At 37.9% G+C, this 18,952-nt stretch overlaps 1 protein-coding gene and 1 pseudogene across 1 annotated transcript in view; one reads left to right on the top strand and one right to left on the bottom strand.

Annotated features, from left to right (window-relative positions):
• EFEMP1 (EGF containing fibulin extracellular matrix protein 1) overlaps positions 1-18,952 on the top strand; it is a 60,550-nt gene that overhangs the window by 20,447 nt on the left and 21,151 nt on the right. The window lies entirely within an intron of this gene.
• On the bottom strand, positions 10,583-10,682 carry LOC125937234 (uncharacterized; annotated as a pseudogene).

Below are 18,952 nucleotides of genomic sequence, written 5' to 3'. Positions count from 1 at the left end.
TTATCAGGAAAACATACTGGAGCAAGTTAAAATCTGCCCAGGGAAGAATGCAGGTGCTTTCTGTGACTATAATAGCATTAATGACTCAGAAACAAAAAACCAGACAGTTCTAATGACGTGAAGCTTTATTGACAAAACAGTTCACACCTTGTACTGGTTGTTTGTTAAAAGTCAGGACCAAATCACTGAAGCTTTAAAAGCTAGATCACTGCAGTCTTTTCTCCACGCACTGACAGGGGTAATTATTGTGGTTCATGGCACAGCCCAGGACTCCCATTTCAATTCTAGCATAGAAAGGAGTTGTTTTTACTTTGGTGCACAGTAAATATACTTTTTGCATGTATTGATATAAACTGCTTTAAAATGTAAAGGTGCCAACACTAAATGTTAAAGGCTGTGTATTATCTTCTTGATTTTGAATTAAGATTTCCTGCCTTCCTAAGTACCTTTCAGCAAAGAACAATCTGTTCATTTCACATTTTGGGATTGTTTTTAGCCTCAGACTCAAACCAGGTTTACAACCAAAATAACTAGTCCTTCCTCAGCTTATGTTTTATTATCCATCACACAGAAACCATAAGGAAATCTATGCCCTAGTTATCTGTTGCCAGATAACAAATAACCCTAAAACTTAATGGTTTCAACAACACTTACTATCTCACATTTTTCCTGGGTCAGGAATTGAGGTGTGGCTTAGCTGGGTCCCCTGGCTTTGGGTCTTTCACTAAGCTACAGCCATCTCTAGATTTGACTAGGAAAGACCCTTTCCCTAGCTCCTTCCCCAGTGGTTGTTGGCAGGATTCATTTCCTGCCTCTATTCCTCATGGGTTCTTCCTCCTTCAACTCTTTGCTGCATGTGCCTCTCCATAGAGCATCTTACAACATTGCAGCCTTCTTCATCAGACTAAGCAAGTGAGGGGGCAAGAGAAAGTGCCAGCAAGAGAGACAATGCTACTAAGACTGAAGTTACAGGCTTTTGTAACTTAATCATGGAAGTGACAACCCATCACTTTTGCCATGTTCTGTTCACTAGAAACCAGTCACAAGATCCAGTCCACTTTCAACGGCATAAATGCCAGAAGTCTGGAATCATTGGGAGCCATGTCACAAGCTGCCTACCACAATGGGTAATTAAAATTCCCCCCTCATTGATTCCAGCCAAACCTTTAGAGTTACATCTAGAATTATGAATAGTTTCAAAAAGCAAAATATGAGTTAAAAAGCAAAATGCACCCACCTCCACAGCAGTGCAAGAGACTGTATGACTCATTCAGATATAGAGTCTGATAGGTGTGGTTGAAATAGGCAAAGTACTATCCATAAGAACCTCACTCTTCTGACAGCTCCTTTTGAATGAATGTACCTTTCTCTCCTTCATGGACTTGTAATTCCTAAAATCCTACCAATCCTGCCCAAAACTACTCCTAAGTAATTATGACCATATCCCTTGATTTGAAAACTTTGTAATTAAAATCTCCTTTAATCTACTCTACAAATAAACAATAGCCTTGAAACAAAAACTTTGTGAGCAAACACAAGAACTACCTTTATTCTTGCAGATTAGCATAAGTCTACATGCCTGTTACCTAAAATAAATTTAATAAACATCCTTCTTGCTTCATGTTAACTTTTGTCCTAGACATCTGTGATATTTGTGTGTTTGGTAGGGAATTGTGGAAAATGTTCTCCATCTCTCCCATAGAAATCTCTGTTTAACCATGTTTAAACATGTTTATACCTTTTGCCTCAAAAGTGTACTAGGAGACATGGGAAATATAACCTAAGGTTATAGTAAATAGGTTATGTAAGATTTAAAAATTCAGAAGCCATAAAATGTAACATGGACTTTCTTGGGATTCTAAGGAGTAGGTATCTTGATAAGGAGGCAGGATAGTGGCTTGTTTTTCAATAAGAAGACAATAATGAAGTGCACTCTGAAGGAAAAAAAAAGGGAAAAGATACATAAGCGGAAACAGAAAAATCAATGAAGGTGGAAACCAAAAAATGGAACAATGTACAGAGGAAATTGTAAAATCAGATGGTGACATGGGTCGAAAGCCACCAGCCACATCCAAACGCTCCTAAAAGAATGTTCTAGTAGCTAAATTGTGAATTAGCCAGATGGAAAGGATAGATAAAAGGCTAATACGGCTATTAAAAGGAGTAATTAAAATCCAAAGGAAGTGTTTTATTTTTTCTTAAAATGAATATGAACCAAATGTTGTTAAATTGCATTTTAAAGTGCATTAAACAGCTCTGTGTAGAGTTCAGTACCTTTTCTCTTTGGTTCACTTTCCCCAGAATTAGTTTCCAGATTTTCCCAGGTGTCTCTGATGCCAATAATAAAAATCTCTTTGGGTTGAGTAGGTACTAGATAGAGTACAATCCTAGGTACTAGGATATCCTAGGTACTAGGAAACCAGTTAGAGGCCAACCTCTGGCCTCAGGCCTGAAGCATCCTGGGGAAGTGGGTCTGGTTCATGAAGCAGGCAGTGAGAGCTTGGGCAGTCTTCAAGGGGACTCCTAGTCAGATGTGGTTCCCCTTACTGTGAAATCCAGAAAGGGGAAAAAAAGTATTACACTCATAAGATTTCCTCATATTCAGCCATCCATTTGCTAATACATTCTCTTGACATAAGTAGCCTACTAAATTCCTCTTTCCTCATCACTAACTCTAAAATGACAGCTTAAGGATTATCCTTTCTGCCATTTACCATGAAACATAGCTCCAAACCAGTTTGTTGTAGGTTTCTGAGCTTAACCACATAGCTCACATTGAGTGGATAATCAATCATTCTATGACTAAATCCATCTGGAACAAATTTGAAGAAGTGGTCATGTAGGTTTTTTTTTTTTTTTTTTAAATTAAACTGAAACCAGAGTTGATTTCTTTTTTCAAAGATTTAAAAGAAAAAAAATTATAAAACTCAACAATGACTTCTCCCCCTCCCAGAACTCATGCATGCTCTCTGAGTAAGATTGGTTCTGTCCTGCCCCCATTTTGCATTTCATTTAATTTTTCAGAGAGATAGTCCTTGAGTGCTTTGGAGGAGAATCCCTTCTCAGAGAATGAGGTCACATTCCCTCCTTGGATGGAAGGAAAAGGAGACATTTTGTGGCCAGGTTGTCGCCATAACTTCATGCTGATCTTAAATTCCCAAACACAATCTTAAATTCTCAACTGAGTGATTATGGAACTAAAAAAAGTCTGTTTCTAGCCATTCTTGCTGGATCCACTACTTTTTACCCTGTAGGCATAAAAGGATAATTTAAATATCATGAGCCTTGGCTTTAAAGAACTCCACCTTTACCTGGCTAGACCCCAAATTGTTAATGTAAATTTAGAATACATTTTCTCATGTACACCCTGAAATATGCACCATTCATGCATTCATTTGTTCAGCATTTAGTCGTTTATTCTCCAATTCATGTATCGATGTGTTCAGTTTATATGTATTCAAACTGTACTAGATGCCTAAACATACCACCTTACTTGCAAGGACTTTTCAGGCTAGCTGAAGAGGTAAAGTAAGGTCAGATTTTTAAACAATTAGATGACACAAATAATTCAGCTTAACAATTCAGGTCAACAAAACATTAGTTGAGAGCCTCATTCCCCATGTAGTCAATGGTAAAAGCAGTGGTAGAGTCCAGAGAAGGAATTGGTTGCTTCAAACAGAGGCCATAACGGGCTTTTTGGAGGTAGTGGATGTAATCGGAGTCATGAAGGATGAACTGGATATAAATAATCCTGAGAAGAGAAGGGGCAGGCTTTGCTGGGTGGATGTCCTGTATACAGAATAATGGTGACAATATCATGTCACTGTTTGGGGTGAGGGAAAGGGGGGCTGTTGTGGGGGCTACAGGAAACAAGATAGGAAAAGTCACTGAATCATTGGAGGACAGTTTATATGAACCCTGAATTCTTGGTTAAGCCATTCAGATTTAGTAATGTCGTAACTAGTAAAAGATTTTGAGCAAAGAATGACATAATGAAAACACTGCCTCCAGACAGTTGTAGGATAAGGAGGAAAAATAAATATACACATATGGTTAAATACGTTAAATCATCTTAATAGGACTGGGATGGATCTGACTTCTTGTAAAGTGAGTGAGTTCCTCAAAAAAGAATTGCATTAATTTTCAAGTACTGTACATATAATAACAATGCTAATACGAAACATAAAAAGAGTTTGATCCACAAGGACTATTTTCAGGATCACAGTAATTTGTTTAAAACTATTTCTAACAGACACATTCATTATTTTTGCATGTAAGTGATGACTCAAATCTTGAGTCAAAGATGACTCTAACCAAGTAGGGTAAATGGTTTATAATATTGTTTGGCAACATATTTATTCATAAGTATTACAAAGGTAAACATCAAATTGTAAATTAATTATATTTTGGTATAATTTCAGCTCTTACACCCCATGAAATAACCAGTTAGAAGCTCAACAAGCCCTTAAATGATCTCCTGAACAATCAGCCTTTCGACCTCATGTTCACATCCATTAAACTGTAGAATGTTCATTAGTCATAATATATGGCTGAAGGAATACAGAGTAAGTCTCTAACCATAAACTATGTCTGAACATAGACCTTTAATAGTAGTCTCTTATTTCTAATATGGTTAAGGCTGTGATGCTGTGAAATGCAATGAACATAACCTAAGCAGAGTCATGCTCTGATTATAACAAGGTTTTCGCAATTATAGGAAATTATGGCAAGAGGTAATTATCCATAGGCCCACTTTCCTCTATATGCCCCCTATCATCCATTTTGCATGTAAGCATGAACCAAGAAATAATCTGGTTATATACAGAGGAGAGCAAAAGTTCTCCTGGTATGGCTAGGGGAAATGCATTTCCTAGTTAAAAATTATCTTCATTAAAAATAAGAATTTAAGTGGAATACAAAAAAAGAAGGGGCTGTTTGGGAGTGGGAGTAAGGCTGACTGCTAAGCTAATAAAGCAAGAACTTAAGAACATAAGACGATATAGTTTACCTTATGAAATAATCCAAAGGAGTCTTAACTAGATTTAGATCTCCCTTCACTAAATCGTGATAGTGTGTGTGGGTGTGTGTGTGCACGCGCACATGTGTGTGTTTAAGATCTACCCAACAGCTAGAACTTTGCAAAGGTAAAACACCTATTTTGTCTGTTTATTGATCTGTTTAAGCTTCCATTCTAAAACACTTCATAAGCAATAGTCACACCTGTGCTTCTCCTGTACAAGAGTGGTGTCTTCTGGAGATGATGTATTAGTTGTCTAGATTTACTTTATTCTTTTACATGTGATTTGGGAATAATATGGGGAAAGAAAGTTTTAACATTTGCTTTGATAATTACAGTTTGGGAGATAGCACAAGACCACAGACTCACTATCCTATAACTGTAAGATGATTCAACAAGCTTGAGTTGAGTAACTATTGTGTTCAGAGCACACAATACAAAGATGCTGAGAATACAAAGATAAAAGCTTATATTGCCTGCCCACCCTCAAAAGTTCACCATCTATGAGGAAGTGGACAGCATTGACAACGTGGCATTTTAAGTTGCATTTTAAAGACTTCCCAGAGAAGGTGACATCAGGCTTCAGTCTAAGGAAGTTGTAGGCATTAGCCTTTAACAATTTGGAGAAAGAGAAGGGGGGAAAGGAGAAGGAATGTTCCATGCAGAGGGAAGAGCACTTGCTAAGGTCAGAAGTAAAAGACAAAAGAAGGGGACAGGTGTTCTGTATGATTCAGTGTGCAGCACATGACTGTAGGTAAGGATCAAATCATGCAGGGCCTTGCACGGCACATTAAAAAGTTTAGATTTCATCCTGAAGATGGTGGAAAAGGACATAGTGAGTTTTCCTCTGCACCAAGTGAAAGATGTCCTGTACAAATATGGGACTACTGCAAACCCAAAGGAAGTCTGCTCGCTTCGCTCACAGAGGAGATAAACACATCATTTACTTTTAAAACATTTCTGAATCCTAACTTTGTTGACTCAGATAATTTCATTGTAAGTAATCAGGACTGGTTCTAGTCTCCATTTATAACAGTGCTATAAGGGCAAATTAAGTATGGATTTCATTCTAAAAATAGCACAGCTCAAATTTTTAATGAAATGCAATGCAATAGGGAAAATAGCTCAAGAAACAGCTAAAAACATCAGCATTAAAAATCCACTCAGCAGTTAGTGCGTTGTTCCAGGCCATTATGATTTTATCCACCCAGAATATAACTGTAACTCGTAAAGGATTTTTACTACTTGGGATTTATTCCATCTTAAAGCTGTACTAAAACTTATTGGAAGACTAATTTGAAAGTAAAATTTAACTCAGCCTTTGCAGAAGCTACAAGAAGTTCTATACATTCACCTTATTTGGCAGGGAATCCCTTAGTCTTGTAAAAGAAAAAAATAATGTCGTAACAATTGCATAAATACTATGGAAGCGTTGAGTGTTATTTATTGTGTTTTGCCACGTTGTAATATAACGGTGCTAGAATTTATGCATCAAATCCAATGGAAAGCTCAGTTGGTACCTTTAACAAATTGGGGCCATAAAATTTATATGGGCCACTGATGTGTACCTCGGGTTATCCAGCAGCTGGTTTCCTAATAAAGAATGCCAGCATTCGGTAGTCAGAGCACAACTTGTTTAGGACCCTGAACCAGACAAAGGGGCATGCTTTTACCCTTAAGAAGGCTCTGGTTAAGGAGGAGGTTGGGAGCGACGATTTAAGACCTCTCAAGGCAGTTGACTTTCTAGAGATAGCAAGTTTGCTGCTACTGTTCTTTTTTTTTTTTTTAATTTTTTTTTAACATTTATTTATTTTTGAGACAGAGAGAGACAGAGCATGAACGGGGGAGGGGCAGAGAGAGAGGGAGACACAGAATCGGAAGCAGGCTCCAGGCTCTGAGCCATCAGCCCAGAGCCTGACGCGGGGCTCGAACTCACGGACCGTGAGATCGTGACCTGAGCCAAAGTCGGACGCTCAACCGACTGAGCCACCCAGGCGCCCCCCTACTCTTCTTTCTTAACGAGGATACAGCTGTCCCAAAGTCAACTGGACAAGCTGCTTTCTGTAGTGATCTTACATTGACCCAAAGTAATCTGGGAAAAGAAGCAGAAAGAAGGTGGGCACGAGCTGGACCTTGAAAAGAAATCTATCCTATTAAAGTACAGGGGCTGGGGAGAGGCTCATGGGGGGCAAAGTCAGACAGACGGCAACATGTACCTTACACATGGCGGTATGTAGCCTGGCTGATGATCTATAAGAATGCATTGATAAGTTGGAATTTAAGGAAAAGACTTGTTTTTATATTAAACCACCTGTTATGTTGCAGTGAGATGCAAGCTAATCATACAGGACCTTCTGCATTTTATCAACATCTACATGAGTAATGATGAGACTAGTTGCAGGTGTTGGAGTTCTGGGGGCCTGGACAGCAGCCCACCTTCACTGAGGAGATAAAGATGGCAGGGGCACCCTGCTGAGCTCCCAAATGGCGCAGTGGAGGGTCACAGCGCTGGGCCAGGAAAACAGCCCTCCCAAACCATTGGTGAAGCAGCAGTGCCCAAGGCCTACAAACCAGGAAGAGATGTCCTAACACTAGTTTGGATGTGAGAGCAGAGCTCTCAAGTTAAAAGAATAGTCTGTTTCGGCACCTGGTGTCTCAGTTGGTTACACATCAGCTCTTGATTTCGGCTTAGGTCATTATCTCACAGTTGTGGGTTTGAGCCCCTTGTCAGGCCCTGTGCTGACAGTGCAGAGACTACTTGGGATTCTCTCTCTCCCTTCCTCTCTCTCTGCTCCCCACCTGCTCACGTGCTCTCTCTCTCTCTCTCAAAATAAATAAACTTAAAATAAAAAAGAATGGTCTGACTGATCAGGGTGAAGTTGAGAAAGGGCAAATACAAAATTGAATGTTTAAAGAGCAAGAAGGAGTCAGAGGTGGAAGACAGAGAAAGTAGTATAAGAAGATGACGGAAAGAAGTCAGCCTAGTCACCTGCCGGTTTGTCACACTATAACCAAATGCACAGTGTTTTTCTTCAAGCTTGAAATTCTTTCATTTTTTCCTGTTAATTTTCTCAGTTAAACCCTTGATATCAAAACAAGAGTCTGTCATATCCACATACATAATTTACCTACGACTATAATGAAAGCATTGGGAAGAGGTCATTTAGTGTTTGAAGGAAACCAAAATTAATCTTCCTAAAGACTATTTTTAATATGCCACGGTCTTACCATATTACTAGCATTGCATTTACAACAACAACAACAAATGGCTCAAAATCAAACTTTCCTGTATGATGTGATTGAATGGATGCTTCATCAACTGCAAATTATGCAGATCACCATTATGTTTTGTGGAGACTCCTCATGTGAAAAGTCAGATGTCAATGTTTTCATCTTAGAGTCTAACTCTGAGCCTTGTCCTTATGAATAAACAACCAGAAATACTTGTCCTGACTTTACATGCAGTTGTTTCCACTACACTTGAAAATATTCCCCATCTGTTCTTTGGTTCTGATTTGAAACTTCAGCACTGTCTTGAAAGATGATGACCATAATATCCTCGACTTAGCCAATATAATAAAAATTGCTGCTGAAATTTGCATTTTCATAGCTTTTTCATAGTTGGAACTTTTTCATACAAAAGTTCTTTCTCAGAGTTACATATAGGTTCTAATTAGAGCTCTAATTAAAGCTATGTTTGCTAAGTAGCCTTTATAAACATTAATACTCCATTGCTGTGAAGCAATTAACTGTCCTTTCGTATCACAAAATAATACTAGATTTCTTTTTGTTTGCCATATCTCCTTTGTTTAAATGCAGTTTCCCCAATGAGAAAAAGCTTTAAGAAAGGCTGATTTTGCCTATTCTCATATCCATTCATCTGGACTATGCCAAAGGAAGGGAAGTCATTCAATGCTGTGGTCATTCTCCTGACTGGATTTCAGTCATGACAGACCACATTCAAAATAGGACACTGAGCAAGGAAACAAGGATAGGATATGTAATTATAGACAAGTGCATAGAAAATTATATTAAAAGCCCTGACTTTCTGCAGTTTTTTGCTTCCTTCCATCTGTAGACAACAGAGGTGCCAACCTGATGTACACTGACTTATAGTCATCTCACAATGTTAAATACAATTTATTGAACACTTAGTGTCAACCAGGTACCATTTGCAGGAGAGGGGGTGTTATTTCAATTAGTACTCACAATACCATTATGAAATGGGTATTATCCCTCCTTGACAGATGTGGCAGTGAAACTTGGAAAGGTTAAATAACTTTCCCTGAATACACACCTAAAATGTGGTATTTCTTGAATTTGAACTGAGACCTACTCGATGCTAAGACCTGTGATCTTACCCACTCTTGTGTCTCAGTCATATTTCATATCATTCTGTCAGTGAGTTGCATAAGAAAAAAAATTTATTCTAGGGTTCTCAGACTTTCTAAAAAGATCAACAAGTCCTCCCATAAACTCTAATTCTTGGTATAATAAATTCTTGGTATGATTAGGTTAGAAAAAAGCTAGCACAAGCAACAAAAAAAAAATCTCAAATATAATAACCTATGATTTAAAAATATTGTGCAGTGAGAAAATAGTATGATTGTTGTAACTCTGGAAGCCCTGAAACAGATCCCTGGCTGATAGGTCCTTATACCTATCTGGCAGCCTCACAATCATCCACATTAACCACATACATGCCTGAAGCCAAAGATTTTCATTTTGAGGTTTCCATAAACAAATTATTACATTTCTAGGGAAAAATAATTCCAGGCTAATTTCAAAATTAACAATATGAACTGTTCAATTTTTCCATTTTCTTCTAAAATGAAAACTTGGAATATGATAGACTCCACGGATGTGCTCCATGCAGTAACCATTTTGAGTGTGTATATATATATATATATATATATATATATATATAACAGATCTAAGAACACAGTCTTTCTTTTTTCTTCTGTGTTGATTCATGCCAAGAAATTCCCTTAAAGACTGACTTAGTTTGGCATCTACCTTTAACATATCAACTGTATAACTGGCAAAGGTCCATCTACCTTTGTACTCTACAGACATAGAAACCGTGTATGAGGCGTGTTTCCCCATGAGATTTTTTTTTTCAGAGTTTATGCTGCCAAACAAGCATTAAGCAACTCTAAATTCCTGAAAGTATGTAAGTTTACAGGTACACAGTAGTGCATTTAAACATGGAGGAGCACTTTCTGTTCATCCCACTCTGCTAACAGAGCCATTTAATCCTGAAAGATGAGTCCACTTTTAGATGCTCCTTTTATACTATAGATCAGAATCCACTGCTGAAAAATGAAAAAGAAGGGAAGAAGAAAGAGAGACGTATGATCATGGTTCATCAAAAAGCAAGAGCATGTTATTCAGGTTTCCCAGGATCCAATATTTTAAGTTAGAGAGGGCAGAAGAAAGAAGAGTTGGAAAATGAGTCTTTTTTACAACAGCATTCAGGAATTCGGTAAAGTAGGCTTTACTTTTGGATTTTTAAAACTGAAAGAGATCTCAGTCTCTCAGAACAGATCTCCGTCTCTCAGATCTCAGAACATACAGTCCATGAATTTGCGTGTCATCCTTACCCAGGGACCATGCTAATCTTCTCTGTATTGTTCCAATTTTAGTATATGTGCTGCCGAAGCAAGAGAATACATAGTCCAAATATAATTTTGCCTCCGATGGAAATGTAAGGTAAAATGCTTCAAACTCATTTAAAAGTCCAAAGACTATTTAATATGCTAGCTTGAGAAGTCTTTAGGATTGAAACACTCACCGGGTCAGTAGTTATATTGAACAGTATTTTCTTTAGTTTCCTATTGCCTTTAGGTACTCCTTGAACTAATACTCAGGAGTTACTTGAATGCTGTTACCTCACAACACTGAACGTGTTTTAACACAGAGAGGAGGGGATATCCCACATCCTGCGTATGTCAAACACAATTTATCAGCAACTTAAATTCAAATATGCATGATAATTCATGAATAACTTGGGGAAAATGGCAACTGTAGTATCAATTTGGAACAAAACCAAAAAGTCAAGTCTCACTTGGTTTAACAGTATATGAAAGATTTGGACACAAGCTGATAGTTGTTCAAATATAACATTTTGATCACTGAATAATCTTATGCCTTAATATGATGAAGGTTGCAGAGCGTTCCTTCCTGAAAAATAATTCATACAGGACAAAAAAATACTAAGTCTAGATTTTAACTCCTACATTGCTCAAGGAAGAGGAATAAAATAACCACTTAAGATGAGATCTTTCCTTGCTATACTTTATCATAGAGCAAGGTTTTCAGATGGTAGGGGATAAATTATGAAAGTATAAAAGTAAACATTACAACTCTACAGAGATATATGTACGTGCATCATGTGTCAAGTGAGAGAACGCATAGACATTGAATTTTGTTGAATCCTCACAACTTTCTACATTAGGGTTCCTGCAGCATCTGTTTTTTGATTTTTTGATTAACATTTTCAAACTCAAAGTTGAATGTGTGATACAATGAACATTCAATACCTGCCATCAGATTCAGATTCAGAAATTGTTAACATTCTGCCATATTTTCATGCAGTGCCTTCACATCGTTTTTAAACACAGATGACCTGTCAAATCCCCACCACCACTGAGATCCACATTACATCATTTGCATGTTTCCAGTGACGGGAACCTCATTACTTATTAATACATTAAAATGTCCAATGACCATAGTTTTTTTTTTTTTCTTACCCTGAACTAAAATCTGCCTTCCTTGGGGCCCCAGGGTGGCTCAGTCAGTTAAGCGTCTGACTTGGGCTCAGGTTATGATCTTGTGTTCGTGGGTTCAAGCCCTGGATCAGGCTCTGTGCTGACAGCTCAGAGCCTGGAGCCTGCTTTGGATTCTGTGTCTCTCTCTCTGCCCTCCCCTGCTCTCTCTCTCCCTCCCTCTCTCTCTCAAAAATAAACATTTTTTTAAAAAATCTGCCTTCCTTGAATTTCTACCCATGTGTTCTAGTTCTGCCTTTGGAAAGACATGGTCAAGATTTTTCCCTTCTTCTCTAAGTGGCCCTTCAAAACCCTAAAGTTCACTTTGTAACAGACCATCTCAGATACAAATTCTATTTGTATTTTCTTCTCTTGTAAATTGAGTGCAGTGGGTAAAAAGATAAGGAGATATAAGGAAGGAAGGAGGGGCTATAGCCCTTCTTAAGGGCCCACAAGATTTCATATGTGATATTTTCATTTTCATTCAGTTTGACATAGTCTCAAATTTCAATTTTATCTTCTTTAAACCATGAGATCTTTGGAAGTATGTGTCTTCTTTTCCAAAAGAAGGAGATTTTTTGGTTTTGTTGTCATCAATGTTGTTTCTATCAGATTTGCATTGTAGTGAAGGAACAAAATCTGTATATTGTAATTTTTGAAATGTATTTAGACTTGCCTTAAGGCTAGCATATGATCATTTTCTTTTAACATTCTCTCAGTGCTTGAATAGATTATGTATTTTGTGTAGCCTTCTATGTATATCAAGTAGTTCAAAGTTTTTAATCGTGTTATTCATATTTTCTATTCATTTCTGAAAATGTATGTTTATTTGTTTAGTTACTAAGAGAGATATGTTAAAATCTCTTAGTGTAATTGTGTGTATTCATTTTCCCTTTAGTTTTACCTATTTTTGCTTTATCTATATGGAGGCTCTGTGATTAAATGCACTTCTATCCTGAATTTCTACATTTTCCTGGTAAACTAAAACTTTTTTCACTACATAGTATTATTTTTTATTGTCTAGTAATCTTTTTTTTTCCTTAAAGTCAGCTTTGTCTGATATTGATATTGCAAAGCCAACTTTCTTTTGATTAGTGTTTGCATAGTATTTTTTCATCTTTTTTTCTTTAACTTGTGTCCTTATATTTAAATTGTTTCTCTTGGGGCATCTGGGTGGCTCAGTCTGTTGAACGTCTAACTCTTGATTTCACCTCTGGTCATGATCCCAGGGTTGTGGGATCGAACCCCACATCAGGCTCCAAGCTGGCATGGAGCCAGCTTGGGATATTCTGTCTGTCTGTCTGTCTCTCTCTCCCTCTGCTCCTCTCCCCCACTCACTCTCTCTCTCCCTCTCTCTCAAATTAAAAACAAATTTTTTCTCTTAAAACAGAATTTTTAGGTTTTTTTCTTTGTAATGAACATGAGCATTTAATCTACTTATATTAATATAACAATTGCTTTGATTCGGTTTAAACTACCATTTTACTGTTTGCCTTCTATTTGTCCTGCACATTTTAGTTTCCTTTTCTTTCTTTTCTTGCCTTCTCATTTTGTATTATGGCATTTCTCCCCGAATTAGATTTGTAGTTTTATGCTCTTTTACTGTTCCTTTAGTGTTTTCCCTAGGGATTACTTTGATATGCATCCTTGATTTATCAAAGTCTAAAATAAATTAGTAGTTTTACTTCTTCCCAGACAATGCAAGGACCTTCAAATACTTAAACTCTATTTACCTTCCTGCCAACGTATTATTCTCATGTATTTTAATTATAAATACTTTATAAATCCCAAATATGTTATAAACCCCAAATATTTTATAAATCCCCAAAGACCTTCCTATTATTGTAACAAATACAGTCAGTATTCATTTAGATTTACTCACATATTTATCCTTTCATTGCTTTTCATTGTTCTGGAATTTTGAATCAAAAAGAGAAAGGAATTTAGTGCAAATTTGGTGAGTTCCACCCCTCCTTCATCCTACCTCTTTGCTTCATTTGGAATTCAGAAAAACATAAGGGCCCTGAGGCATATGGGGAAACATTGTGCAGAAACATCATAAGTAAGATGTAATGAAATGGGTAGGAAAATATACACAAGAAGGTAACATGCTCTGAAGGCAAGAAGCACAAAGATGTGCTTTATTTAAAAAGCCTTAAGCAGTTAATGATTTGGAGAAGTATTGCCAAATTACACTCAGCAAATTTAGTAGTATGCCCCAATTTAGTGGGCACAAAAGCTGTTTATTGTTGAATGAACAACAAGTATAATGTAATTGGTTTCATACAATTAGGAGGTCACCAAGCCATGCTTGTTATAATTGGCATTGCCATAGCCAGGGGCTTGTGTGACCTCAAGCGATGATTGGCCTGAAGGAGTAAGCCAAGAATGTGTGTGCTTTGGGCTAGGAAGACTGACTAATCTGGCTGCAAGGCTCAAGGAGGGGGCCAGGAATCAAGTCACAGTGCTTAGGCAGGGCATGGTGGATTCAGCTGAATGTAGTCAGTCTCCATTCAGTTCATCACTCTCCAGGGGTTTGATCTGGAGCCGGGGATGGAAGGTGGTTGGGAGGAGGGAGGTAAAGTGGTAGGGCACCAGGAAACCACAATTGAAATGTCAGTTCAAAGGCATCCCATAATAAGATGGGATCATAATGCTTCTGAAAGCCATCCAGTTTGAAGCTGGTCCCCAGCTTGTATGGAACTTTCACACAGACTGTCTTTAATTCCTGGTACTGAACTACCCTAAAGCAAAGATTAATGGTGCCACTTCTTTCAAAATACAGTTTTACCTACACAAGGTTGTGGGTTGATGACTGGTTGTAATATCAATCCAAATACCAGGGTCGTCTTTTCCCAAACATATTTTTAATAGGTAATTAAGTTTAAGAAGTAAAAAAAGGGAGTTTACCTGAGAAATGTCATATTCACAGAGGTGTGAGAGAACACTCTTGACGACTAACAATCATTTATCAAGTAGAAATGTTTTTCCTTAAGATTCCGAAAGCAGTAAGTTTCACTTTGCAAGTGTGCAAAAAGAGCAGAAAAATAATTAAGGACTCCATTTCTTTGCTTGCTCTGTTTTGGCCTTGTGAGCAATTGGTTCCTTTGGTCTGTGTGTAGTACAGGTGAGTCACGAGTTGAACTGGTCATGTGTACCACTTGGTTTTCTCCCCCATGTTCATGAACTGTGTGTCTAACCTCATCTGATCGTCTTGCAAATGAGCACCACTAGCCACAGAGGAAACTGCTTGAGAAAGGGTCCATTTGTAGTGAAAATCAATCATTGTTGCTGGAAAAGCAACTCCAAGTCCATGTAGCATGGTTTTTCCATATGAGAACAGCATTATTTCAAGGTTCTGATAGAACACAGGGCAATGACAAGGACTTCCAGGACACTAGATACACCACCCTCTAAAACAAAGAAATGAACTATCAGTGAGGCTGATGTTTGTTGATTTTGGTGATATTTTTGTTTATCATTTAAAGCACACCAATTATTAACAATCTGTTTTGCCAGAACAGATAAGAATCTAGAACTATAAATCTACTGCTGGCCATAGATGAAGACAGTTCTCTTTTGTTACTTAATATCAGTATTTATTTTCTCCACTAGAACTGCTTAGCTTGGGCGAATTCTAGCTGATAATTTCAGAAGGGTGAAAAGCTAACTAGAACTGGGCATTTAGCCCAGATAAATCTGATTCCAGTACTATGAAAGAAGCAGCAAGGGAAATAGAAAGTCTTTGACAAAAATTGTTGATAATTGGCTAAGGACTGGGGAGGGAAACAGAAGACTTGGAGAGCTATGAATGTTATTCTAATAGAGAAGAAAGACAAAGGGAGGAATCAAGGTACTACAGATTAACAACCATCTCTTTAATTTTAAGAAAAATTGAATATATATACATATATAAAACTACAATTAAAGGTCTGCTATCCAAAACTCAGGAAATGAATCTTTCTGAAGACCAAAACTGCAGGGGCAAAATGGAAATCTAGCATTTCAGTTTTACTCTGTGTGACCTTGGGCAGGTCACCTCACGAATCTACATTTCAGTGACGTCCTCCTGCCTCATCCATAAGTTGTGCATGATGTGACCACTTATTCCATAGAGCTGTTATCAGGATTAAATCTGAGGCTTGCAGATCCAAATTTCTAATCAAATAATAGATGTTTAAATATTGCTAAGTATTTGTCTATTTTTGCACCAATTCATGTTAGAATTTTAACAAGTTTGTGTATGAAGTTATATAACATGTCACACACCATCTTGTTAATCAAAATTTAAGCAATATGGTTTAATGTCTTGATTACTCAGCTTATCATTATTAAGAGCCATGAATGAATGAGGCAGTAGTAAAACAGAACTGCTCTCAGCACTTATTCAGATGGCTCCTGCTTTCCAGGATTATACTGAAAAATAAGATGAAAACCCAGAATAACAGTAAGATCCTTACACAATGAGTCCCTTTTATTTAAAAAGTTCTAGGGGCACTTGGGTGGCTTAGTTGGTTAAATGTCTACTCTTGATTTCCAGTCAGGTGATGATCTAACAGTTCATGAGATCAAACCCCATGCCCCTACCCTCTCAAAATAAATAAATAAACATTAAAAGAAAAAGTTTTATACAGTAAATAGAAACAGTTATGGGAAACAATTTATTGTCCTGTCACTAGAAAGGATTAGGACCAATCATTCTGAGCAGATGGGTATCTATTTAAACTGTTAAGAATGTGAAAGAAAGGGAAGGGAAGGGAAGGGAAGGGAAGGAAAGGAAAGGGAAGGGAAGGGAAGAGAAGAAAGGAAAGGAAAGGAAAGGAAAGGAAAGGAAAGGAAAGGAAAGGAAAAGAAAAGAAAAGAAAAGAAAAGAAAAGAAAAGGAAAAGAAAAGAAAAGAAAAAAAAAAGACAGGAAAAGAAAGAAAGAGAAAGAAGCCAAGAAACCAAGAAAGAAACAAAGAAAGGGAGGGGGAAGGAAGCCAGGAAAGAAGGAAGGAAGAGAAAGAGGCTAGGAGTAAAGTAGCTCCTTCTTATAGCAAACATGAATCCTTGACTTTTTTTTCCTACTTTACTCCATTTATGAGATTAAATTACTATGGTTGTAGAAGATACAATAAGATTTTAAATCCACGCAGATGAAGAAATAGCAGCAACTTGAATTTAACCACTGCCTTTTCTTTTACCACAGGAGTTCAAAGGACAGCACCATCAAGTAATATTTACAAAGCATGCACAGTGCTCCCCACAGAACTAGTAAAGATATGGCCATTTTACCCTAGGTGTTTACAGTCTGGAAAACAAAATGATGTATTTTGAAGATTCTGAACTTTAAAAAAATCCATGCATCATTAAGCATGGGCAGTCTATTTTACAGATGGAGAAACAGAGAAAAAGAATTGATGCTGTGGTCCTAGATCACCTAGGCAGTGACAGATGCAAAATCATTTCAGTTCCCTTCCTCCTATTTCAGTGTGTTCTCAACCTTGGTCAGTGGTGGCTTATTCCAAAGTAGTTCTGAATTGCTCCTTAAATCTAAAGCAACAGTGTCTAAATGGTAATCTAAAGCATTTAAGCTACAGAAAACATGTTTGCCCATGAAAACACACTGAATGTCCATGTCGTGGTAAGTTATCAAATTATGAAAAGAACATTGCAGAGATTAAAATGTTGCATAAGAGAGAGAAAGCAGCATGAGTCAGGGGTTTGGGAAATATGAGTCAGAATGACAGGAAGGAGCCAAAAACATAGAGAATGAAGGCCTAAGCAGGGACTTAATGGACACCACAGAGATGTGGACACAGTTGCCTCCATTAACTTTTGAGAGGAAACCAAATATGCAGTTCCATAGACTGGGGGTCAGTGTGATAAAGAGGCTAGAAGTGAGAGCCGAGCAAAGATCAGACTGCATTATTTGAAGCATTGATGGTGCCAAAGTCAGCAAGAAAGGGCCCTACAACAGTATAAATCACTAGGAGGGAGAGTGTGGGCACATTTTTGAAAAATGAGGGAATCACCAAATACTGCCATTAGCTATTCTTAATGCATTAGAACGATGAAATGTGAGTTGATTTACGTGTTGTGATATTTTAGGAAGCACACTCTATTATTTTGTTCTTTGGCTATGTTTACATTAGGCTGTGTCTACATAGTTTAGCGCAGTTCCCTGTGGTGTTCAATTCAAATTCCAATCCCACCTTTCAGGCCCTGAATTTTTGCTTATGACTTGAGCCACCATGTTCTGAGCACCTTCAAGCAGGCACTGCACCAGGCTCCTCACACTGCCCATCCAGCCGTGCTGACTCCAGCTGTCTGCCACTCTTCTCATGCAAACCTCTTTGTTTCATGGCATGTTTTCTAATGTGACCTGCCTCCTGCCTAGAAATAGCCTCCTCACCTTCTTCAAAATGAAGCTCAAAACTTACCTAGCCTGGCAAACCTTCCACAGTTGCCCAACCTCTGATGCTGCCTTATTCCTCCTAGTTTCTACCGTTCTCGACGCCATTGCTTTACTTCAGTTTCCATTTGCTGACATCTTGCTGCTTTTGCTGTTTCTCACATCTTGCCTGTTACCCTTCCACGTAAATGATTAGTTTGATGAGATAAAACACTGATCCTACTTTCCTTACACTCTAGGTATCAGTTTCCATCAAACAATTATCATTTGCTCATCCATTTATTGAACAAACATTTACTGAAAACCCACTATGTTTCATGCACTCTGCTAGGAGCTAGGAATATGGGGGGTGGGGGGTGGGGAGTGGGGCGCCTGAGTGGCTCAGTCAGTTAAGCATCTGACTTTTGGTTTCAGCTCAGGTCATGATCTCACGGTTTGTGAAATGGAGCCCTACATCGGGCTCTGCACTGACAGGAACCTGCTTGGGATTCTCTCTTTCCCGGTCTCTTTACCCCTCCCCCTGCTCACTCTCTCTCTTTCAAAAAAAAAAAAAAAAAAAAGGAATACAGAAAAAAGTAAGATGTAGACCCCATCCACAAAGAGCTTGGGTCCAGGGCCCAGGGAATGTATTAAGTAATAACTGCTTAAGAACCAAGTAAGCTAGTTGAAAAGCAAAACAAAATTTCCTCTCCCCCAAGTACTTTTTCATAAATTACCAGGAAAATCATGGCTGACCTGAGTTGCTTCCCATATGAATAAAGCAGTGCTTTTGC

Source organism: Panthera uncia (genome assembly GCF_023721935.1).
Source record: "Panthera uncia isolate 11264 chromosome A3 unlocalized genomic scaffold, Puncia_PCG_1.0 HiC_scaffold_11, whole genome shotgun sequence".
Lineage (NCBI taxonomy): Eukaryota > Metazoa > Chordata > Mammalia > Carnivora > Felidae > Panthera > Panthera uncia.
Note: the sequence above shows the minus strand (reverse complement) of the source record. Positions and strands in the feature narration are given on the sequence as shown.